The sequence below is a fragment of the Amblyomma mixtum genome, chromosome 8, assembly GCF_055824585.1.
Source record: "Amblyomma mixtum isolate Tamu chromosome 8, ASM5582458v1, whole genome shotgun sequence".
NCBI lineage: Eukaryota > Metazoa > Arthropoda > Arachnida > Ixodida > Ixodidae > Amblyomma > Amblyomma mixtum.
In genome coordinates, this window is record NC_143019.1 from 83,821,192 (window position 1) to 83,846,495 (window position 25,304).

Genomic DNA, 25,304 nt, shown 5'->3' on the forward strand with positions numbered 1-25,304 from the left:
TTCGAGTGAAAGAAGAAAGAGAAAGAGGGGCCGTAATGAAACGGAAAATTGTATTGGAGGAAAGGAAATTACGCAGTAACTGCCTCGCATATCTCGGTGGACACCCGTGAAAATCCAGGGGGCACTTTGGCTCTCTAAAGTGCGTTTCCTGACGCACTGTTTGTTGCTATTTGCTTTTTATTTTGCATATTTTTTATTTTTGCTCCTATTTACTTTTATTGTTTTTATTTTATTTTCACACCTTATTTTATTTTTATTTATGTTTATTTTCAGTTTTATTTTTTTATTTTTCCTTTTCTTGACTTGATTCTTTTTATTTTATTTATGAAACCGATGCATTCACTAGATGCGCCTTTATTCATGCTCGAACCTTGAGCCTTTGTGGCGGAGTGGTAGCGTCTCCGCTTCAAATGCCAAAGGCCCTGGTGCGATTCCCTCCCTCGGCGCAGTTTCTTATTAAGCAGCACGGCCGCTAGATACAAAGCGCAAAGCGAGGTGCGGCCCGCCACGTCGCACAGAAACGGCGTCTTGGGCCTAGTTCTCCGTGCGCCCGCCGCGGCGCAACTGCTCGGGGACAACTGCTCGCAGGGAAACGCCGCGCCAGCTGCGTCGGTACGCCCGTTGCTCACTGAGGCGTAAACAGTGGGCTTTCTAGTTGCTCATTAAAGACTGCATTTTTAAGTAGTCATTGAAAACGCCGATTATGTCACAATCACCGCAGCAGGTAGGAAGTGTATGCCTGAACGCAGTCCACAACGGCCGCCTATACGATGCACGACCGGGCGAGCGGCTGTACCTCAGGATGTTGCATTATGCGCCTGAAGCTTTCGATCTTCTTTTAAGGCGTAAGCCATTTATGGCTCATGACTCGCCAGCGTGTCCGTCCGTCCATGCGTCCGCGGCAGCTGTCATTAATGGTTACTTGAAAAGTCAGCAGTGATAGTTAATGGTGTAGTAGTAGATGTACGAACAGTAATGATGATTAGTTAATTATACCCACTAAACGCGCACACTGCGCATGCACAGTGCCCCATGCGCAATCCTCAGCTGGTTTAACAACGGCGCATGTACACTGACGTCAAAAGTTTGCACAATGGTCGCTCACCCAGAGCTCTCTCAGGTGCTCTCTGAACGTTGATCGAGGAAGGATGCAGCCCGCGCGCGCTCCAATGTCGCTACGCCCGCTACGAAACGCGCTCGCGATGCCGTACGGAAACGTTCAAGAGTCTCCAAACGATCTTCAACAGTTGCCAAGCAGAGGACAGCGACAGAGGCGGTTAAAGGCTTTCGCCTCTTCGCCCCTTAGATCGTCAAAGTGCTCCCTGATTTTTATGCACTTCCCGCTACCCCATGTAGACGGTGAATGAGACGGACACGCACAGCTGGTCACACGCAGTAAATTTCCGCTTCGTGTCACGTCAAATTTTGGCTCTTATATACACAAGTTATTGCAATTTATAAAAAAAAACGATCATTATAGCTGAAGTTGTGGAACTTCATAAGCCCACCTGCAGCCGAGAAAACCACAAAGTACTTGACACTTTTATTGCATGGTCATACAAGAAAGGAAGGAACCATTCACAGACGAAGAACCTTCCTTGACCGTACTTTTTGTAGACATTCTCTGTAAAATGCAAGGAACATGCCAGAGACCTGTCGCTTGGCGCCCACTTGTTCCTTTCCCTGACAGTCCTTGGCGAGCGAGAGAGAGATTTCGACTCTTTAATGAAATACAGAGAATTTAGCCGGCGTTAAAAAATCGCTGGCATGCTACTCTGCGTATGGAGGGAAATTTGGGAGATAAATATAGATGGAGAGCAGCGTGGAAGAGATAAAAAAAAACGAAGATAAAATACGGCCATGAAATGGGTACTAAGGATGCAATGGCGAGTATTGATGTATGGATTGATAGAGTGCATAGTCCGACAAATGGGCTGACGAAGTTCACAGGCTGAAGAATGCATGAAGGTAACGTGCAAGTGAATTTAAAGCTTATCGAGATGTCCAATGTTTTTTAAATATGTAAATAGAAAGTTCATTGCAAGTCTCTGTTGCCTGAAGCAGGCTAAGGGACCTAAAACTTTGTCCATTGTTAGGGGCACTGGGCAGAGCTTCTGTATGCAATGTTTATAGTATGCACGCTCGTTAGCATACGCAGGGCACTCAAGCAGGATAGGAGGAGGAGGATATAGAAGAGGAAAGGCAGGGAGGTTAACCGAAATAATAATCGGTTTGCTACCCTACACGGGGGGAAGGGGGTGAGGGGATAAAAAAAAAAGAAAGAGAAAGGAGAGTATGTTCCACAGTTTCTATCGAGGCACATATTTTCAGCCACGCTTCTCGACGCTGTAGTTAAGAGGGAAACTCATGATATCTCACAGTTGGCTGTTTTCTGGAGTTTGTGACGGACAGTGGCACACAGTAGATGCGCGGCATCGTGCCCCATACACGTCCCTGACCTCCACACACGCATGCACGAAAAGCCCAAAGCGTGCACGGCAAACACGAGGCAAACATTCATTCACGCGCACACGAAAAGTCCAAATCCAGCACCGCAGACGCGAGGCAAACGTGCTCACTCACGCGCGCAGCAGAAAATCCAAAGAAAGCACTGCAGACATGAGGAACGTGAGTAGTAGTAGTAGTGGTTTTTATTTTGCATTGAATATGGGAGGCAAACGCGGTCTTACACGACGCAAACGCGCTCGAACAAGACGAGGCAAGAAGCGCTTCGGGAGTCCACTCCCGGGACCTGTCCCCGAACAGTGGCGCCCCCACCTAAAACAGCGGCCGCGACTGTAAACTCCGCCAGGACATGCTCACCCATTGTCGGCGGCGCGACGTGGCTGGCCGCACCTCGCTTTGCGCTTTGCATCTAGCGGCCGTGTAAGCAGTGACGCCGAAAGGCGGACAAATCTGCCGACGCGTCTGTCGACACGGCGTCTGTCCACACCGCTGCCGACGCGTCTGCTAACGACAGTATGAGGCATTAAAGGCTTTCGCCTTAATAATATTTATCACTCGTTTATTCAGTCTCGCGATGCAAATAAATGGGAGGAACTTAAATCCTTGAGTAATGTATTAAATAACAGTTTAAGGGAAGCGAAGGACGACTATTACCTGCGCATTTTTCACAGCAATTGCCTCAGAAGGATCGATGTAGTGTGTAAAAAGCTTAATGACATCATAAATAAAAACAAACAGAATGCAAGGATTGACAGCCTCGTTATTGATGACACAGAAATAAGCGGAATGGATCTGACTAATAATTTCAATGATTTCTTTATACAGGTCGGCAGTAGAACATACTGCTCTGAAGCCGACAGAAATATTCCGGATGTGCAAAATACATTATTTTTCCGCCCCACTTCTCTACCGGAGGTAGCAAGGCTTTTTCAATGTATTAAGAACAGTAGAGCTCACAATGTACGTGATTTAGAAATCAAAACTATCAAGCATGTGATAGATGAAATAGCGCCCGTTGTAATACATATTTACAACGTTCCTCTCTCAACTGGTGAATTTCCACTACTGATGCAAGTGGCTAGAGTAATAATAATAATGCACAAGGGAGCAGATAAAAATGAAATATTTAATTACCGCCCACTTTCTATACCACCAGTATTCTCGAAAGGTTTAGGAAAGGTAATTAATTCACGCATTCTGGATTTTGCTGCAAACTACAATTTTATAACTGAACATCAGTTCGGATTTAGGAAGTTTGGCTCGACAGAAGACGCCCTCTTAGTTCATAAGGAAACAGTGTTGGAAAATTTTGAAAACAAATTGGGGAAACTAGGAATCTATATACATTTCAGAAAAGCATTCGATTCTGGGAATCGCCGTATGCTTCTGGACAAAATGGAGCGCTATGGGTTCAGCGGAATCTTGCAGCATCTAATTCTATCCTACCTTCAAGGATGACACCAGTATGTGGAGTTAAACCAACTAAAATCGAGTGTAAAACCATTAAAATGCGGAGTTACACACAGCAGCATTCTTGGTCCTATCCTGTTTCTTTTTTATATTATTGATGTTGTAAGAATTGCGGGCAGGAGTAAGTACATAATTTACGCACACAACTGCATGGTTCTGCTTTCTGTCAAGGACCTAACTCAGATTAAAGAAACAGCAGATATCATCTGCTGTAGGCTCTATGAATGGTGCCAAAACAATAGATTAATCTTGAATGAAATAAGACATTGTGCGTCTTATTCCGCACACCAGGAACATCAATTACACCTCCTGATAGCTTTCACTTAGGTCTCTATTGCATAAAAACAGTGAAAGATATAAAAACTCTAGGAGTAGTTTTCTCTCAGCATTTTTCGTGGAACGAGTAGATTAAGAGAATTTCATCAAAACTGAGCAAGGTTGTCGGTATCCTGAACTGAAGTCGCCGAATGCTTACTGCTAATATCAAGAAACTTATTTACAATGCGCTTTTTAACTCTCAGATTTACTACTGCTGCTTAGTATGGGCAAATATCTCTATAACAAACATTAACAAGTTTCTACTACTACTAAAGAAAGCTGTCCATGCTCTAGAGAATACGCGTAGGTTTGAGCATACACTACCTCTTTTCCGAAAGCACAGGATCATAACAGCGGAAAATAATTACGCATACTAACTGCAGTGTGCCTATAAAAAAGCAGCACAAGGTAGATCAGAAATTGTTTTAAATTTAACAAACCTGAAAACAGTGACAAAATCCTACTCTTTTAGGTATCAACCACCATGGTTTGTTCCTTTTTCACGGACTGCATTTGAGGTTGAGAGGATAAAGTGTTCATTACCGTCTCTTTTGAACGATATTGACTTCCAGCACATAGATATTACAATGACGCATAGGCACATAGCGAACCTCTTTGTGTAACGGTTATATTGCCTTCAGTTTTGTTGTTTTTTTTTGCAATGCAATCTTTCTTGCTAGCCTTATGTTGATAAATTTTCTTGCAAGTTTAGATAGGGCTTGCTGAGTAGAAAATGTCTTGTAACGCATGTTTTTGCTTTCATCATGTCACTGCTGCTGATGTAAAGGTGACTGAGACTTTGTCAAGCTGCGGAGACAGCAGCTTTTACTTCAGCCACCTCATTTAGCTCACTTGTATCAAGTGGTGAAAATAAACATAAATATTATAAGCGAAACTATACTATCAACTCCCCTCCCGCCATTACTACGAATCTGCCTCGAGCCTCGTCCGGTAGCCTGCCCCGGCCGCCCCAACTGTTTTCCCTACGCCACCCCAAGTTACGCATCGGCGATCATAAGATCATCCTCCGTCCCCCTGGCTGCCTCAGCCTTTCGACCGCGAATGCCGCTGTGCTTCGCGATGCCATTGTGCAAGCAGTCCGCCTCGGACCTCAATAGGCCAAGCCCGACACAGCCATCATCAATACCCTCCAACATCTCATCAACACTCCCGATTCGTAGCGTCGACTCCGCTACCTCGCCGTCAAGTCCGTATTCATCAAAGGCACCCCCTATGACATATACTCCTACCAAGCGGCCCCGGAGGACTGCGCCCGCGGCATGGTCCATGGTGTCCCTCTCCACCACGCATACGAAGACATCAAGGACCGTCTAAGTCAGGAGCGCAACCCTCCCATCCTCGACTTTAGACGGATGGGCTCGAGAGAGCTCCTTATCCTCCTCTTCGATCAAGACTGGGTGCCTAAGCACATTTAATACTCCTCTGTTCTTTATAGGTGCTACCTCTTCAAAAAGAATACCCAGCACTGCCTTAACTGCGCCGTACTCGTCCACCGAGCCGGTGTGTGCCCGGCTCCCAAGCAACATCGCTGCCCCGGTTGCGACCAAGTAGAACCCCCCCAAGGAGCACTCCTGCATGCCGCAATGCAAGATCTGCGGCAAAGCACACCTGACGGCGGACAGAACGTGCAAGGCGCGCTTCCGCACCCCATACCTCGTCAAAAAAACGTATTGGGATGCCAAGCAAGCCGGTGAGGCAAACGCCAGCCAGGTTTCCATCAGTAAGGCTCCATCGCAACACTGCAGCTGATTCACGACCGTCAAGACCCAGACTCCGCGGCTCACCCCGGAGTCCTTCCCGGTGTTACGGCCTGCCGCGCCGATACAGCCGCCTAACAATAACTACGCTATTATCAATACTGAGGCAAATGGATTCAAGATATAGGGAAAACAACAAAGGCAGCATTGAACAGCATTGGCGAACAGTTGATTTCAGCGTTTGTCGACGTTTGGTTAGCTTTTGGTTATAAATCGCTTAACAGCTGCACCAGTGCGCCCAGAGCGGTATCACACTCGTTAAGCACAGTCTTAGCTATGATTAAACCATCACTAAACTTTCATGTTTTAAGACCGCAAACAAGAAATTGCGAGTAATTTTATTTAATGCCTTGCTAAGCTCATTCTGAAGAAGTGCTATTTAGTGAACCTCATCCTATACCGGGACCAATAGAGTGCGAACAATATGTATATTGGTCTGGATTCTGTGGGATCTGTTCCTGAAGAGGTGATGCGAGTGTATTATGTCCATTACAACTAGCGGCCGACGGCTTCGAAAAACCGGAGAAAAGTTTGTACTCCACACTACACATGAAAATTGCCCAATATCCTTCAACAGTTTTCAACCCCGCATTATCTGCGTATTTTAGAATAATTTCATTTTTCTCGGAGCACAGAGGGGAAGGCAAGCACGAGCATGATAAGTTGCTTGAAATAATTTCACCACAATGGCTCAAAATAATTACATCAAAATGGCTCAAAACAAGGCGAAAGTTTTCATAGAAGTCTATAGTTATAGCATCGGGCCCAGGAGATTCCTGTTGCTGCGGGTAGAAAGTGCAGCTTCAATTTCATCCAGAGCGATAGGTGCTTAGACTGCAGGACGCTGTTCATTGTAAAATCAACGAAAGGCTTTGGGAAGCCATTAACAATGTCACGTGCAACATTATACATGCGATCTCATTATTCAGTTTCGATTTCCTTCGCAAAATCAGTGTGCCTTTCATGACAGCGCGCCTTACATCATTGTGCCTCTCATGACGAAAAGGTTGATTACCTACAAGCCTGCGTGATGTGGAACATATCAAGGCCCTGTTGTATCTTTCGGGTGCAAACTGTTGGCGCTCTACTTGCACGCTATTTGCCGGTGCGGTGGCTCAGTGGTTATGGTGCTCGGCTGCTGACTCGAAAGACGCGGGTTCGATCCCGGCCGCGACGGTTGAATTTCTGTGGAGGAGAAATTCTAGAGGCCCGTGTACTGTGCGATATCAGTGCACGTTAAAGAACCCCAGGTGGTCGAAATTTCCGGAGCCCTCCACTACGGCGTCCCTCATAGCCCGAGTTGCTTTGGGACGTTAAACCCTATAATGGCAGTCTTGAGGGAATGTGGGTCGGAGTGGTGCACAGCGCCGACAGGCAGTTTGTTCCAATCGCGAGAGGTCTGAACAAAAAATGAACGAAGATGGGCTGTGGTCTGTGCTGGGCGCGGATAGACGGCTTTAGGATGGCTGGTGCGACTTGATTGTCGATGAACTGGTAAGATTGCTGAAACATTGAGTGGCGTATGGTAGAACTTGTGAAAAAGGCATAGCCTGAAGGTGCAGCGTCGCTTTTCAAGATTAATAAGATTAGCCCGTGATTTGAGTGCAGTGACACTGGAATGATAGGAGTAGTCTGAGAAAATAAACCTTGCAGCGCGATTTTGTAGAGCTTCGAGGGTGTTAGGGGTGTTAAACGAGGGTGTTAATCCTGTCTAGCTCGTGAATCTGAGCAGGAGTACCCCAAGCCTAAGACGGTGATATATCTTCAGTTAAGCAGTTATAGCTCGAGCCTGAATGAGCAAGGTTTTTGCCTCCTTTTCAGATTCTACTTTTGAAATATTGAGCGTATATCGCTACGATTATGTGCCTATCTAGCGTGAAGATACAACATGTTGAAAGATTTCAATGCAGACCAGAATATTATCCATTGTCCGCAACTCCTGCACCGACTATACTTTCATATCTGAAGAGATATCATGCAGTTATCAAGGAGAAATATCAGGCGCACCCTACAGCCAAACGCACTGGCTAGCGGGTCTGCAGAAATTATATTCTGTCACGTTGAACACGGTTGAGGGTAATGATGAAAATGAGTGAAATAGACAGTGTAACCTTTATCTAAGTCAACGTTCAAAGACACAGTTCACGGGGACAGTCGGTAAGAGAAGCAACACTAGGGCCCTAACGCTATAAAACCATATAAGACCAGCAGGCAGCCAACCCGGAAACCGGCAATGTCATTTTTCCGTCGCGGGCGCCGCACTCTGCTCGCACATCTATTCGGGTCTCACTACTGGTTGTGTCGCATTCCACCTCACCGCCGTATACGAAGCACTTCAGCGCTAGTATGCCACCCTTCTCTCTGCTGGTTTCCTACCTGCTTCGCTTGCGAGACCTAAACGAGCACATCGCCAAGCGAGTCAAGATCCGCGCTTCGACGCAGTGGACGAGACACCCGGTTTTCTCTGGGCGACGTTTCCTATTTGGTCACTCCGCCGACACCAAGACGTCGTGGCACTGATCGCCAGCTGAGAAGCAGCGAGGCTCGCCCTCCTGAGCTTGCACCGCCTTCCCGACGGCCCCGCATGGAACTAGTGACGTGAACTTTACTGGTCTTTGACACCTGTTCCTTTTCACTTTGTGTCTGTGCTCTCTTGCGCATTGTTCCTTCAGAGTCTCTGATCTCGCGGAAATTCTTTGTTCGCGCTAGGCGGGGTAAACTGTAGCGGCAGGCGCGAAGAGAACGATGGACGTCGAGCGCTAGCCGATGAGAGCGATGGATGCGCCTGGCAGGCACGGCAGCCAACGCTGCGCTCTGGGGCGCTCTAAAATAAATGTGGGCGCACTGAATCTGGTTTCTTGGCGTGTCACACTGCACACTGTTAATATACGAAGCAACCCAAGCAGCAAAGCTAATCGGCTTATTATTGAAAATGGACGGCTTCACTGTTGTCCTTTACAGGGCAGGTCTTTGCGAACACGTTTTCAATATTGAGCCGATCACCTGTGGTGCTTGGGCATATACCCTGCGAAAGATACCTCATTCTTTCCAAAACTAAATTTCGTCCTTATTTCGAGAGCGGCGCACTTCTTCCTTTGCAAATACCCTTCAAGCCATTATTTACATCCCTCTGCCATCAGCATAGCAGGGACGGCGGGAAGTTAGGTGGACGGATGAGATTAAGATGTTTGCGGGGATACGATGGCCGTAACTGGCAAAGGAAAGGATTAATTGGAGAGACATGGGAGAGGCCTTGGACCTGCAGTGGGCGTAGTCAGGCTGATGATGATGAACTGTGCCATCAGTTCTAACCAGTGTCTTCCTTTCACCGTATATTCATTTGCTCTGTGTATCAGTTCACTGTATCAGTTTTAACAGGACAGCGTTAAAGGCCCCGTTCACCGCAAAATCCGGTGTCGGCGTCGTTAGCTTCGGCGTTGCGAGTGAGAAATCACGGGCATGGCTCTGGCAGGTGGTAGGCAGACAGCAACCTTGGAGGAAGGTGGTAGAATGGAATAGAGTGATCTTGTGGCGTCTTCACAACGTGCCCACCGGATAGTGAGCAAACTGCCCAGCGTGGCAGGTGGCAGTTAAACTAATGATTGGTCACTCGGGATGAGGAACCCAGTCAGCACCAGGTCCGCTGCTTTGAGAACCTGCGATTTACGGGCAGTGGCGCTCCGCTTAACAGCTGCACCAGTGCGCCAAGAGCGGTATGCGGACTCCAAGGGATATATGAGTGTAGAGAATGAGTATATTCATATATCGGTATTAACTGATTAGACTATTGCGTCATAGCCTTAAGGCGGAGTTTAAGTGCCCAGTCTAAATTTTTTCCTCGCATCTGTGGGTCACAATCATAAAAACCGAGATATTTATTACAGGATCACTTCAGGAGGGTTCTTAATTTTGCACTTGGCGCAAATATAAAAAAAAAAAACATGTCGTGCATTTGTGTGCGCAATTTTGATTGAACACCAAACGTTGCTGTTTGCGGTAAAAATACCCAATAGCTAAATCGAAATTAATACAAAGCTATTAAACCCTCCACAGAGGGAGCTTTGTCAGTAAAAACTTGCGTTAGAAGATATGATCCTTGATATGCAAATCAATGGCTATCGTGGGGAAATCACTTCGAGGCATAGCAGCCAATTACTACCTCAATCAGTAATGTCACAATAGCAGTCCCCATGAACGCTGCGAAGTAAGAAAAAATTCGGAAAGTCGGTGAGCTGTCCCGCATTACCTCCATGGCCATTGTTCTTCAAAAAGCTCTATTCTGGAAAAGGGCAAACGACATTCTTAATCTCCGGCCAAACTAGAGAAGCCTCAAATAATTTGCGAAGCAAGTCACCGTAAGCCCTAAGGGGTAAGTCTTGCACACTGGCGTTACCGGTAAGATTAGCTTTATCCGTTCCTTCAATTCTAAAATTGCAGTTGAGACAGCGCTGACGAAACAGTTAGGAAGCTGGTTTACCAAACATATTCGCCGGTCCCGCTGTGCACACTGCAAACATTTGCGCGCAGTCACCGCGACGAGAGACAGTTGCTTGTGTCGGTTCAAGAAAGCTGGCTGGGGCTTTGAATGCAGAGGTGTGCTTGTATAGTTGTGAACCAAATGAAAGTGCATAACCGATCCATGGACAACGCATGAAGTAACTTGTTCGCGGTCGAGAGCTTCTTCCAACAATTGTGTCAATGCTGTTCGGTTGTGATCGCAAACTATGCCTTGAGATCAGCTCACTTCGAAAGTAGTTTGAAAGCGGAAGCATGCCTAGAATCCAGCAACTGTAAACAATTCTGCGGCCTGAAGTGGAGTGCCTCATGGAAGGAAATCGGGAGGATATAGAGTAAAATGACGCCACAAAAGCATTAGGTGATCTAGACCGAGATGCAAAGAGGCGTATGCAAGTTGCTGCAGGTCAGCCCAGGCCACTATGGCAAGGCGGGCTCCAAGGCTGGCGGCTGCAAGTAAAAATTCCATACCAGTATTAATTAGGATGCTGAACATCGATATAGATTGTGGGATCTCGCGTTTGGCGTAGAAAGTTTCGTACGTGCAACTCAAAGCCGGAGGAACGCAGGTCTGTGCAAAGCTGTGTTCCTTGGGAACGCACAACTCCATAAGGACGTCGATGTTTCCTTTTAAAAGGTCAGTACTTAGGAGGGATAACTGTCGTACGTTTGCAGTGCGGTTGTCACGTTCATGACAACCAGTGCACTTTTAATCGCGTCCAACTCTCTTGAATAGCACGAAGTTGGATTGGACCCGACCTTTTCATCGTACCACGCAATGCGTATAAGCTCATTCTTTAACGACAGCTTGGTGTGTGTGCCTTGGTTGAATGACTCACAGTTCAATGGGCGCTGATTAGAATAAATCGAAGTGTTATTCCAGGTTCCGTTACCGTTCCTTTAGGTGTTTTAGATGAACCTGCACATTTGCTTGCCTCACCGTCAGGTGTTATTGCTTAGGAGAGTTGCAAGGCGCGCTCCGTGGTAGTGATGCTTTTCGAACCGCCCACAAAAAATGTTGGGTCAACAAGATAGAAAGGAAAAGGGTCATTATAGTTAGCATGAAGGCAACGTAAAGCATACTGACTTGTTTTTGTGATAAAAACCTTTGTCCTGATGCCGCAATGCGCGTTTCTTGAAATCATGCGATAGAATCCTTGGTTCGGCAATGTCCACCGACATAATGGATAGTCCTTTCGCGGCACCCAGTTATCGCCGCACGCGACCCAACTCTTCTCACATGTCGATATAACAGCATGATCCTGACTTCCTAGGTGTATGCAAAGTGCATAGCTGAAACTTTGTTTGGTGCTGTGAGCAAATAAAGATAAGCGCAGGACAATAAACACGAGAACCAGTGTTGTCATAAAAGCCATTGTCTAAGTCGGAATGTGCCAGAAAAAACCACCTTGTCTTGTGGGAATAGATAGTTATGTAAAAAAAAACAAAAGAAAAATGGATTACGTGAAATGCAAGAACTTAATAGAAACTTCAACAACATGAATTGGCTCATATGGTTATTTGTAAGAATGCAGCTGTTGAACAGTTTTACCCATCCTGCGAGGAAATGAAGTCCTCTAGCCTAAGGATCATCCAAAACCAGATATGGGATTTGAAAGTGATGAGTTCACCACTTACAACGGTTACACTTCGGGACTAGAGCACAACAGCGAATTCAAGCCTTAGCTAATAGCCTATAGACGTCCAATAGTGCCACCAGTCAAGAAAGAAACTGGAGCTCCTGCACTGGAAAAACTCGACGATCTGAAAAAAGTATTTTATGCGAAGCATATTACAATAGGTAACCCAAGCCCTTCGTGACGGTTACACGCCGTGCACACCACGTGACACAATGACGTCACGGCAGATGAGAGACGGGGCTCCAACTTGTGCCGTCGCTGCGGTTGCGAGCCCTGCAGACCACGCGGTATGGTGACGTCACACCACGTGACACAATGACGTCACGACAGATGAGAGACGGGGCTCCAACTTGTGCCGTCGCTGCGGTTGCACGCCCTGCAGACCACGTGGTATGGTGACGTCACACCACGTGACACGATGACGTCACGACAGATGACAGACGGGGCTCCAACTTGTGCCGTCGCTGCGGTTGCACGCCGTGTGAATCACGTGGTATGGTGACGTCACACTCCCGCGCATTTCGAACGCGCGTTCACACTCGGTGTAGGTGAAACGCTCGCTCCACCGGGCAGGCGGACGCGGCCTCCGTGGCAATCCAGGCGCTCACCCAACGCGCGTCTCGGGGTTAGTCGGCGTTCCGCTGTAGCCATGCCGTTGTCTTCCCCCACGACGAAGGCTTCTAGTGGTTGTATTAAAATGACCAAGTATTCAACCAAGGAAAGCCATGTATTACCAAGCCTAGCCATCAATATGCTTCGCATCTGACTAGGCTTAACCTTAGCTAAGCCTCAGCCATTTTTTTTCTTCATTCAGTGCTGTTCTATGCAAAAAATTTGCGATTCTAGTGCAATACATCGACGGAGCACAAGATTTTCAGGGGCTTAATTAAAGAAGTAAGAAGCAAATCGCATAATTGGAAGAAAGAAAAAGCATGTGGCTTGAAACAAAATGATCATATGTTAGCATCCACATCAATTTCGAATGTTGAAAAGTAGGCCCCGAAGCATGTTCCTTTTGAGATGACCTCTCGAAATGCATAATTTGGGGCATTTTTTTGGAGCCGCAAGATATTATACAAAGTTCTTGCGGTAGCACAGAAAAACAAGTTAGGTGAGAGAATGAACTCTGTCCTCCCGAAAAAACTAAGCGCCGACGACCGCTGAGCATGCCATTGTGTCCATGACTACGACTGAGAAATCGTAACAATTCTTGTGATCACCGACATGTTTTGAGGGTGTGTTGAGCGCTGCTGAAGAAAAGAAATTGTCCACGTGGGCACCGATAGAAAATTTGCATGGCGTTGCCAAGCGAAAAAATTACTGAGTGCTTTCAGCTTCAGGCTACTTATTGATTTTTGGAATCATTTGTATAGAAAGACGCTTTACAAGCCAAATTAATCGCACATTGAGGCATTACAACAAAAAATTCTAAGTCAAAGAAAGACACAATGGATTTTGTATCCTTCGCGAAGGCGTAGTCTGATGTGGAGTTATAAACTGTACGCGCAATGGAAAGAATGAATTTTATCAACTAAAGAACTGAAAACAAAGGTGGATGCATACATGTTTTGGTTTAAGAGCTTATTAGGGTTTAACGTCTCAAAGCAACTCAGGCTATGAGAGATGGCGTAGTGAAGGGGTCCGGAAATTTCTACCCCGTGGGGTTCTTTAATGTGCACTGACATCGCACAGTACACGGGCTTCTAAAATTTTGCCTGCATCGAAATTCGACCACCGCGGTTCTATGCAAGCTTGGGTCACTGTGTGCGCGCGTGTGTGAAGACGCGTATGTAGGTATGTATGTCACGTTGTGGTAACCGAAGAACTGCAAAAAGATACAGGTTGAAAATTTTCATGTTCGAAAGGTTTATTTACTAGAAATTGTGCCTGAAAAGAACCTGAACGCGGCGGCTGTGGTAGGCTCAAACGCATTCGGCGTCCTCGAACCGTCACAATCGCGCTTTTTTGTTTCCAATTTGTCCGAATCACTGTCGTTCTTCCGAAATCCTTAATTGTAACTTTCAATGCTAACTTCAATCTGAGTGAACGTAAAAGCAGTTACGATTCCGCTCTTTGACGACGGGCGAGTGCACTTAGTCTACCGCTGGCACCATATTGTTGGAGCAGGGCTGATGCCATCGTCTGACGCCAGCTCCAAACTCTCACGTATCCTAACATTTTTTACACTCGACTTTTCTTCCTTGCGCAACACTACGAATATTGTCCGCAGTGTAACATTTAAAAACCAAAGCTCTATCACTACGTCTGGAAGAGCCGACAGCTAGCGGGAAACATTAATATCCATCTCCCGCCTCCTGGGAGGCGGTCGTGTCTGGCTTAGACCCGAGTCACCAGCAGCTCTGATGGAGCGGCCACGCCAGATTGCATCGGCCATCAGAATCTTGAACTGACTATTCCGCCCATCATGGATGGCTATAACTACATGTAAATAATTTTTTTTTCCACCAATAATCCCCTACCTGGGACATCATTTATATTGCGCTCACAGCCTGCAAGCTGCGAATCCAGCCCGCTTCGCTCCGACCCTCAGGATATTTTACGATTCCACTATGCCAGCCGTTGACATCAATTGCTAAAACAGGAACATGAGCTCACGCCGACAGCACCCGATTACAAAAGCACGCTTCAAATTCAACGTCAACAGTGACTATGAGACCGCAATCTGCCCCATACCTTGTAGCACTCAGGGCAAATAACCTGAAGTATGGTTTGATCAATAAGGTCATATCGCCACTTAAAACAACTTCAGTGCCCTGGGAAATGGAAACATTGTTTTGCACATGGAAATGATTTGAGAGGACCTTCTATGAAAAATAAAAGGAACTTATTACCGACATTGCATAGAAATGAAAGGGAGATTTTGAAGGCGTTTATAAACGCCGTCCCAGAGATTGCGTGGGAGGAAGTTCAGCGACTTTCACAGTCATCACGCGCCATTGGACCTCTAGCGAAAGTAGTTCGTTAAGAAGTGCACCAGTCTGCGCGCGTCTCTCAGGCAACAATCTCGACACTGACACTTTACGTGTTCTTTGCCGCCTCGTTACAGAAGAAAAGGTGCTCCGCAAACTCTCGTCATGAGCCCTACGTACTGGCGCAACGACGACACTCACCGTTCCGGCCTTTCACGTTTCAGCAAAGCGTGCTAAGAAAACCAGACCTCTGGAGGACCTCTGACCAGCTCGCCCACATTGCCATAGTCTAACACCACATTGCTCCCACTGCTCTGTCCTCGGTCTTCAGACGCGCAGGAAGCGATGACCGGACCTGTGTGCAAGCACTGCGATATCATGAAACCCGTACCGCCCGAGTGCCTTTGATGTACGCGTCTATGGGCTGTTGTGGTTAATGAATGCGACGCCAAAGGACGCGCAGGCCTTCATTGCAGCCCCTTTTTTGAAGCGAAAAGCTTCACTACGAGGGTCGGAGCCGAGCTTCGCGCATGCCCTGAAACCGAGTGGCGAGTTCTGCGAATGCGCGAAACCGAGTGACGTCACGCGCGGCGCAGGCGGCCGCAGCCGACGCCGCCGGCACGTCACTACTTAAAAAGAAAGTGCGTCGAGGCTGGGAATCGAACCAGGGCCTTTGCCATTCGAAGCCGCTACCACTCCGAGGCGCTACCACTCCGCCACGAATGTTCAAAGCTTGAGCATGAATAAAGGCGCATGTAGTGAATGCATGGGTTTCTAAATTGTAATAAACAGAATAAAAACATAAAAAGAAGAAAAAACTAAAAAAGGACAAAAAAATAGAAATAAGCATTTAAATGAAAAAAAATCGTAATACAAAGGAGAAAAAAACAATACAACTAAGAAAAGAGACGAAAACAAAAAAGTGAGGAATGAAATATGAAAAATTTAAAAACAAAAACTGTAAATAATAACAAAACGAAACGGGAGCAAAATAACAAATAAAAAATGAAGATGTAAATTAAATAAAGAAATAAAATACGAAAAATAAAAAAAATATATACATACAGTGCGCCAGGAAAGGCTTTCGCCTTGCAGCACATTACAGACCCAAAGTGCCCCCTGAATCTTAACCACGCCGATTTCCGTCTCCTCCTCCCCCTCCGCACCGGCAATGTGTGGACGGCCGAACGCCTCCACCGTTATCGTGGTGCTCCCACTGCATTGTGCGCGAACTGCGACTGCCATGGCGTCAAACCAAACATAACTGCAGCTTTTCGCTTGTATATCCAGGCTTAACCAGAGCTAGGCCGCTGCCTAATTTTTTGAAGGGAGAAGCTTCACTAGGCTCGTCACAGCGCGCTTCGCGTGAGCCGGAGGCCAGATTTGCCACTTCTGCGCATGCGCGAAACCGAGCGACGTCACGCGCAGCGCAGGTGGTGGCCGACTCCGTCATAAAAAATAATAAAACTATGCACACAAACGAGAATAAAAAAGGAATGAAAGAAATTAAATATCAAAAATAAAAAAAAATCAGGGGGCACACTGGCTCTCTAAAGTGCTGCAAGGTGAAAGCGTTTCCTGGCGGACGGTTTCTTTTAAATTATTTTTATTTTCAATATTTTATATCTTATTTTATTTTTATTTTTGTTTTTTTTTGGTTATTTTTATTGGTTTTTAATTTTTATTTCGTTATTTATATTTATGTTCCTTTTATTTTATTATGATAGCCATGCATTCACTAGATACGCCTTTATTCGCGCTCAAACCTTGAGCCTTCGTGGCGGAGTAAAGAAAAATATCGTTCTGGTCGCGAAGAAACATAAAGCGGGACACGATTTGTCGTGCAAATAAATGAACAAGACCGAGACCTCCTCTCTTCACGGGCAAGAATAAGTTTGTTCGACTAGTTCTTTCCCATGTCGACGCCCAAATAAATACAGCAAAAACCCGACGGATCCTTTGAATATTGATCCGCGAGGCCCTCAACACACTCATGACATACCATATCTTGGAGATGAGGAACAGGTTGCACACAGTGGCGCGCGAGAACGTTGATAGTGGTCGCCCCTGCCACCCAATGGCCTTTTCCTTTGTCATTGCCACGTGTTCATTCCAGTATGGTTCGCGGTTGCTATAAGAGTTCAGCGGTACTCCAAGATAACATCGTCGGAGTTGTGGCCCACCGAAGTCGGGAGTAATAGGCTGGCGTTTCCTCCCATCACCATGCCGGAATATTTTTCTTCGCACACTTATGCAAGTTCGTTTATGTCGATTGCTACCAGGAGTTGTAGCATGCTCTGTTGAAAACATGCGTGGTACCGTGAGAGGTTATCTGTGTGAAGTTGTGCTTGCGTACAGAATGTTACAAGTGCACTTTTTAATGCAGTACCTCTCCAATGTCACTAGAAAAAATCTGTATAAAGATTTAATTGAATCAATGCTCCCTGTACCCATTTACCGATTGTCAAACTGCGGAGGCCCAGGAGCAGATGTATAAAGATTTAATTGAATCAATGCTCCCTGTATCCATTTACCGATTGTCAAACTGCGGAGGCTCAGGAGCAGATTTAAAGGGTTAAAGGAATGCCAGTTTCCCCATCTTTGAAAACTTTCTTCTTCAAACTTCACACCTGAACACTGTCGGTCAAAACATGGATGCCTGATAAAGGACTCTTTGTCCCTTGGTCAACAGATTGTTTTCTATGTAAAAAACCTGAAACAATAGATCACGTGTTTTTAGATTGTTAGGATGCGTTTTTCTTCTGGGATGTGCTTCAAAGAACCTGAAAGAAAGATTTACCGCTACACCCACATGGCATCAGGTTCTTACCGGTAGGAAAACAGGACATCCCTTATGACACTGTTATGCTCCTTGGCCTCAATAGTTTATGGAAGGAAGGAAGGAAGGAAGGAAGGAAGGAAGGAAGCGAAAACTTTATTTACAGTAATGGTTTTTCCTGCGGTTTGGGGGCATCTTCAGAGACGTCTTGGTTCTACCCCCAGGAGCCTTCTCTGTCGAAGTCGTCCGCCTCTAATCAGTGGTCGGTTGCCCTCAGTCCAGGGCTCCGCTGTTCACTGCCGCCCGTTGAGCTCGCTGTACCAGACCTTGTTGGTTTTCACAGCGGTCGCTGGACAGCAGAGTCTCCCACTGCTCCGCACTCGGGTTTTGTATTTTGGGCACCACGTCTATGTTTTGGCAGGCCCATGTGATGTGGTATAGAGTAGGTTTTTCGTCGCACCAGGGACATTTGTTCGTGTATATCGTAGGGTGCATTTTGTTTAGTATATGTAGGTTTGGGAAAGAGCCTGTTTGTAATTGTCTCCAAATGACAGCTTCCTGTCTGCTGAGAGATTTGTGCGGTGGGGGATATCGCATTCTTCTGCCTCTATAGTTTTGTAGTATGGCCGAGTATTCCCTGGGTGCTGGCGCGAGTTCCGCGGTCTCGTCGGAAGCTCGGAAAGTAATGTATCCTCGAGCTATCCTGTCGGTCTCTCGGTTCCCTGCCACCCCCGTGTGCCCTGTACCCGCACAATTTTGTGTCGGATCTTGTAGTTTTGTTCTTCCTGGTTTTTAATTCTGTCGCTCGCTGCGAGGAGTATACGGAGCGCGTGACGACCTATCCTGCCATTCATGTAATTTCGGCAGGCTGTTTGAGAGTCCGTGAGTATTGTTAGTGACCGCCCGGTTCTATAGCCCTCCGCCACCGCTAGAGCAACGGCTACTTCCTCGGACTCTGCAGCTGTGCAGCCTCGGAAAGACGCGCTGGTCATTTCGCGTAAAGACGAATTGACCACCGCCGCTACAGCGATTTTGGTATCTCCTCCTCTCCAAGACGCGTCTGTATACACGGTCGTGGCTTGAGGAGCGTATGCTTTCTCGATGAATTCGGCCCTCACTTCTCTTCTGCCTCGATGGAGGTTGGGATCTATGTTTTTGGTATTGGCGCTACCTTAAGGGTCTTGCGAAGCTCGTCGGGGATCGTTGCCATCCTCGACATTTCTCGCATCTGCTCGCGATATCCAAGCCTCTGCAGGAGCGCTCTTCCTGTCGTTGTTTGCAATAACCTGAGTTTTTGCGACTCAAGCTGCGCCTCTCGTAGCTCCTCAAAGGTGTTATGTAATCCCAGGTCCATGAGTTTTTCTCTAGACGTGTTGCGTGGTAGTCGGAGCGCTGTCTTATACGCTTTGCGTAGGAGGGCATCCGCTTGTTGTATTTCATTTTTGTTGAGGCACTGGTAGGGTAGGCTGTACGCGATTCGACTAACTACTAGGCTTCTGACTAGTTTTAGTGTGTCCTCTTCACGCATGCCATGTCGCCTGTTGGTGATGCGGGTGATCATGCGTGCGACTTGTAGCGTTGTTGCTTTCAGTAGGGTAAAAGTGTGAGTACTGCGCTTTTTGTATTGAACCCACATGCCCAAAATTCTTATTGTTGTCTTTTCGGGTATGGGCGTCCCTTCTAGGTAGACGTTGAGATTTAGGTCCTCGTTGGTTGGGACGGTCTGGTTTTGCTTGCCTCTCCAGACTCTCAGCAGTTCCGATTTCTCGGTCGAGCATGCGAGTCCTCTTTCTGCGAGGTATTGCTCTACACAAGAGGCCGCTTGCTGTAGCCTTTCTTCCTTCTCTCCGAGACAGCCCGTGTTTGCCCAGACTGTTATATCGTCAGCATACATTGCATTCCTGATGCCTTCGATGTTCTATAGTTTTCGAGCTAGGCCTATCATAGCTATGTTGAAGAGTAGGGGTGAGATAACTGACCCTTGGGGTGTTCCCTTGTTTGGAGTGCGAATTTTGTCCGATCGAAGGTCTCCTATGCCGATGGTGGCAGTTCTATCGGACAGGAAGGCTTTGACGAAGCCGTGGATTCTGCGTCCGCAATCCAGGTTGTCTAGGCCCGTAAGGATCGCTTCGTGGCTGACGTTATCTAATGCGCCCTTGATGTCCAGGGCCATTATGACATTTTCTCCCGTCCGAGGTACGTTTCGCAGGACATCTTCTTGTATTTGGAGGAGAATGTCCTGCGTCGAGAGCTTCGCTCTGAAGCCGAACATGGTTTGTGGTACACAGTCGTTGTCGTCCATGTAATTTTGCAGTCTGAAAGTTACAACCCGTTCGTAAAGCTTGCCAAGGCACGACGTGAGTGATATGGGCCTGAGGTTTTCAATTTGTAGCTTTTTACCAGGTTTAGGTATCATTATTACTTCGGCGTGTTTCCAATCTTCGGGAACCGTCTCCGCCTCCCAATGTTTGTTAAGAAAGGTGACGAGCTCTTGTATGAGGTCGTCGCTCAGGTTGCGGATTAGGGCGTTGTCGATTCTGTCCACTCCGGCTAGTTTATGGAAAACAAGGACACAATTCAACAATGCAGAAGTAGTTGTGAGATCTCCACGCGAGCGTTTCATTGAAGGTGTCATACGTCTGAGGGAAGTGTATCAGGCACTTGCGTGATCTACCAACTTGGTTAAATATGTTGGATGACTTAGTTGAACTGAAAAAATTTGAACCTACCGTGTCAGTGCAAGTGTTGCTGACATGTTTTACTTCTTTGTACCCGTTGTGAAAATGCAATAAAGAAAAAAAGAAGCCTTCGTGGCGGAGCGGTAGCGTCTCCGCTTCGAATGCCAAAGGCCCTGGTTCGATTCCCGGCCTCGTTGCAGTTTCTTTTTAAGTAGTGACTCCGAAACGCGGAAAAATTTGCCGACACTGCTGCCCTGCTACGCAAAGCGTATAAGACAGCGCTCCGACTACCACGCAACACGTCTAGAAAAAAACTCATGGCCCTGGGATTGCACTCACGATGTCAGTGCACGTTAAAGAACCCCAGGTGGTCGAAATATCCTGAGCCCTCCACTACGGCGTCTCTCATAGCCTTAGTCGCTTTGGGACATTAAACCCCATAAACCAAACCAATCTAAATGTAGGTTTGGGAAAGAGCCTGTTTGTAATTGTCTCCAAGCTACATTTACTAAACAAAATGCACCCTACGATATACACGAAGAAATGTCCCTGGTGCGACGAAAAACCTACTCTATACCACATCACATGGGCCTGCCAAAACATAGACGTGGTCCCCAAAATACAAAGCCCGAGTGCGGAGCAGTGGGAGACTCTGCTGTCCAGCGACCGCTGTGAAGACCAACAAGGTCTGGTACGGCGAGCTCAACGGGCGGCAGTGGCCAGCGGAGCCCTGGACTGAGGGCAACCGACCACAGATTAGAGGCGGACGACTTCGACAGAGATGGCTCCTGGGGGTAGAACCAAGACGTCTCTGAAGATGATCGGGGATTCACGAAGGAGCGCATGCACTCATTCAGTGAGCTGACCCAGGCGCACAGAGCCTTACGCCAGCTCTACCCCCCGCCCCACCCCTCCCTAGATAACAAACACGCAACACTCTGGCGCAGACTACAGACACACACACTCCCTTCACCCCTTACCCTAGCCCATTATCATCCCTCCTTCCCCACTCCGGCATGCACTCTATGCCCAGAACCCTTCGCTTCTTCCCTCCACATCCTTTCCCTCTGCCCGGCGGACCCTCCCCCGCGGGACCTAGAGAACCTCAAGACCTGGGAGGACTGGGAGACCCTGCTGCGCTCGGAGGACCCGGCCGTGCAGACCATCGCCACCGGCCGTGCTGCCAGTGTTATGGACCTTCGGAACATAAACACTTGAGTGCAGTGGGGTCGTGCGGGGACCCTGGGGCGTGCCCCGAATTCCTCTGTAAATAAAGTTTTCTCTCTCTCTCTCTGAAGATGCCCCCAAACCGCAGGAAAAACCATTAGTGTAAATAAAGTTTTCCCTTCCTTGCGACACTGCTGCTAACGACAGTATGAGGCATTAAAGGCTTTCTTAATAAATAAAAGGCAAACAGTGTGCCAGGAAACTCTCATATCTCGGTGGACACCCGAACCGCGCCGTAAGAGAACGAAAAAGAAAAGAAAATTGGTTTTAAGGAAAGAAAATGCCTGTCTCTCATATCTTGGCGTATAGCCGAAAGGAATGGCTACCACCGTACATGTCTCTAAATCAACCTTCTAAGACAGCACCGTATTCAATACACGCGCGTCTCCTCCTCCGCCTCTGTACAGGCAGTGTGGATGGATGGAAACAACTTTATTACACAAAAAAAATCTTCCAGGGTGGTCCTCTACTGGTCCAGGAGTCCACGGGCTTGTGCTTCACGTAAAGCCCGATCCACCAGCCATTTCTGGCCGGCGGGCTGAGCGGTCCGTAAAGCAGCATCCCAGGAAGAATGAGTGGGATTGGGGAGGGGGGTACTGCCTTTGGGGGAGGACATTCCGAAAGGTAGTGGAAAAGTGTGGATCTGGGCACGCCACAGGTGGTACAATCAGGAGGAAAGGTGGGGTGGACTGCCGAACGCCTCCACCGTTATCGTGGTGCTCCCAGTACATTGTGCACAAATTGCGACAGCCATGGCGTCAAACCAAGCGCAAGTGAAGCTTTTCGCTTGTATATCTAGGCTTAACCAGAGCTATGCCAGTGACCAAGACGTGTTAGGAAATTTCTCCGCGTTTCAGATCGGTCGAAGTGGTCTTGACGTCACTGCGGGCGAATTTTGACGGGTGTCCATCGAAATGTGCGAGACAGTTACTGCTTAATTTCATTTCCTCGAATACAATTTTCATTTTCTTCATTACGGACCCTCTTTCTTTTTCTTCTTTCACTCCACTTCCTTCCTGTACGGTGCGGTTCAGGTGTCCGCCGAGATGACAGAGAATTACAGCGCCATTTCCTTTCCTCAAAAAGCGTTGCGTTGAAAGGGCAACGCATCGCGCCGAAGGGGTGGTGGTGTTCCGTGGACTCCCTGGCAGCGCTACAACACGCTGCCGCGTTCCACTCCTAAAGGAAAAGATTAAGCATCATTAATTGGCAGTTAATGCACTAACAGAATGTGAAGTGAACAATCGAGTAGCAGAATGCATCACTCAGGCTTTCGCCTTTCACCACTTTAGCCGCTAAAGTTCGTAATTCTTTTTGTCTTTTATCTTCCGCTCCTAACTTCCTCTCTTCCCTAAGGATGAGGTTGAGGGTCCACTGATATGTGAGACTATTACTGTTCCTTTCCCTTTCTTTAAAAATACCATCACAACGGATACGCAAACTGCTCTCTTCCTTCCTTTTTCACATCCTACGTCATCCCTTCCCTTACGGCGTAGTCCGGGTGTCCATCGAGAAATGCGAAGCCGTTACTGCGCCACTTCCTTTCCTCAAAACCAATTTCCATTTTGATGCCGCGGTGGCTCAGTGGTTATGGCACTCGGCTGAGAGAGAGAGAGAAAACTTTTATTTGAATTGAGGAAGGTTGCTCGAGCAACTTGGGTGGCACCCCTAGTCCAAGGCGCCACTGGCTTTAGCTGACTGACGTACTTGCTGAACCAACTTAAGTTGCTGATCCAGGGTCTCGCTGGTCAGGGCCACCTCCCATTGCTCATATTTCGGGTTGGATACAGTTAAGTGTTTTGTTTTCGTTGTGCATTACCACGATATGTGGTAGAGCGTAGGGCAAGCTCCACACCAAGGGCATGCATTCTGATATTGAGTGGGGCTAATCATGTGTAGGATGAACAAGTTAGGGAAAGTGTTGGTCTGAATTTTCCTCCAGTCTATGGCTGCGGAGGAGTCTCGTTTTATGTGAGGGGGTGGATACTTTCTGCGCTCCAGCCGAATATGGTCTAATCTGTCACCGTAGGTGCTAGGCATGGGCTGAGAGCTCACCAGTTTGCCGAGATCCAAGAGATCAAGGCCACCAAGCGACAGTAGCCCGCCTGCGTCAGAAGAGAGCCTTCCACTTCAAATACTCTATAAATAAAGTTTATTCCCTCTCTCTGAGCTGCCAGCAGCGGTGCGACACGCCACCCACATTCTAATTGGTCTGTAAGAGAACATCCAAGCTGTTGTTGTTATAAGCTGCCGCTTACAGCTACGAGACCTACTTCCTTTTATTTGTCATCTCTCGCTCCCACTTTATTGCAAGTTCCAAGAGCTCATGGCTGTATTTTACACAATTTTTGCGTGAAAAAGATAAACGCCACAACAGAGTTCTTATGGTATGATGTAACCACCTGGTCCCAGACACATTTTTATGCACTCCTTTGCTTACTACGCTGTTAATTACAGCAGATGGCCGCATGATGGTGCTTTTCTTGGACTTGTTATAAGTGAAAGAGGTAGAAGGTTTTCCGTGCCTCGAGCTGTGCGTGCTACTCGGTGCGTGCCGTCCAGCCGGCTTGCTTCGCCCTGAGAGAAAAGGTCATCAAGGAAAGGACAAAACGACGAATCCACGAGGAAAACGCTTCTCACAGCATGGCTAGCGCTTCAAAGAAGCCCATTCTCGTCCAGCTGGACATAGATTTCAACGAAGGCGGCTGCAACCCGTGGTTCAACAGTAAGGGTCGCTTGACTGTGGCCAACCTGACTTCCGCACCGGTGAATGCCGATCTATTCACCGAGCTGACGCGCGACGGCTGCATGGGCGCGCTGGTAAGCTACCTGGACACCGAGCAGTTGTCCATCAGCAACGTCTCCCTTGTGGGCTACATCCTGACGGGCCTGGTGTTGGTCGCGCTGTTCGCGGTGCTGCCGATAGCGGCGCTCGCCCTGAGGCGCTACACTGGGGCCGTGGGCCTGATACCGTGGCTCGTTTTTGAGCTAGTCCTGCTCAGCTGTGCCGCTGTCCAACTCATATGCCTTCTGGCCATGATCAGCACGTGGTACGGCATGCAAGACGGCTTGGACACGAAAGCACCTCAGGCCTACGACTGGACCTTCGGGGTGCTGCGCAACTACACCAGTGTCACAGTGCTCCAACTGAAGGTTGCGAAGGACCCGGACCCTAACCTAGACAATGCCCTGTCTAAGACCACGAGTAGCATCAAGTGGATGCAGGGTAACTTGTCCGCCTGGGAGGACAGCTTCGCTCTGCTACGCTGACCTGAAGGGCATGCTCACGGGACCGCTCGCTCTGCTCCAGATGGGCGTGCTTGGATTGGCGCTGGCTGTTGCGGTGGCATCGGCTCTGCTCGCTTGCGCCTCCTGGAGCCGGAGACAGAGGAACCTTGAGAGAGGCGGCAAGAGCCCCGTGTTGGTGGCGATCGTTGTCAACGCCGGAGCAGTCCTGCTTTTCATGCACCTGGCAGTGGCGCTCCCCATGATCTCGTTAATGA

The 25,304-nt window shown here is 47.7% G+C and overlaps 1 pseudogene; it reads left to right on the top strand.

Moving 5' to 3' along the window:
* The window catches only part of LOC149333252 (uncharacterized), a 73,538-nt pseudogene extending 49,637 nt beyond the window's left edge, over window positions 1-23,901 (top strand).
* The last annotated feature ends 1,403 nt before the right edge of the window (window positions 23,902-25,304 follow it).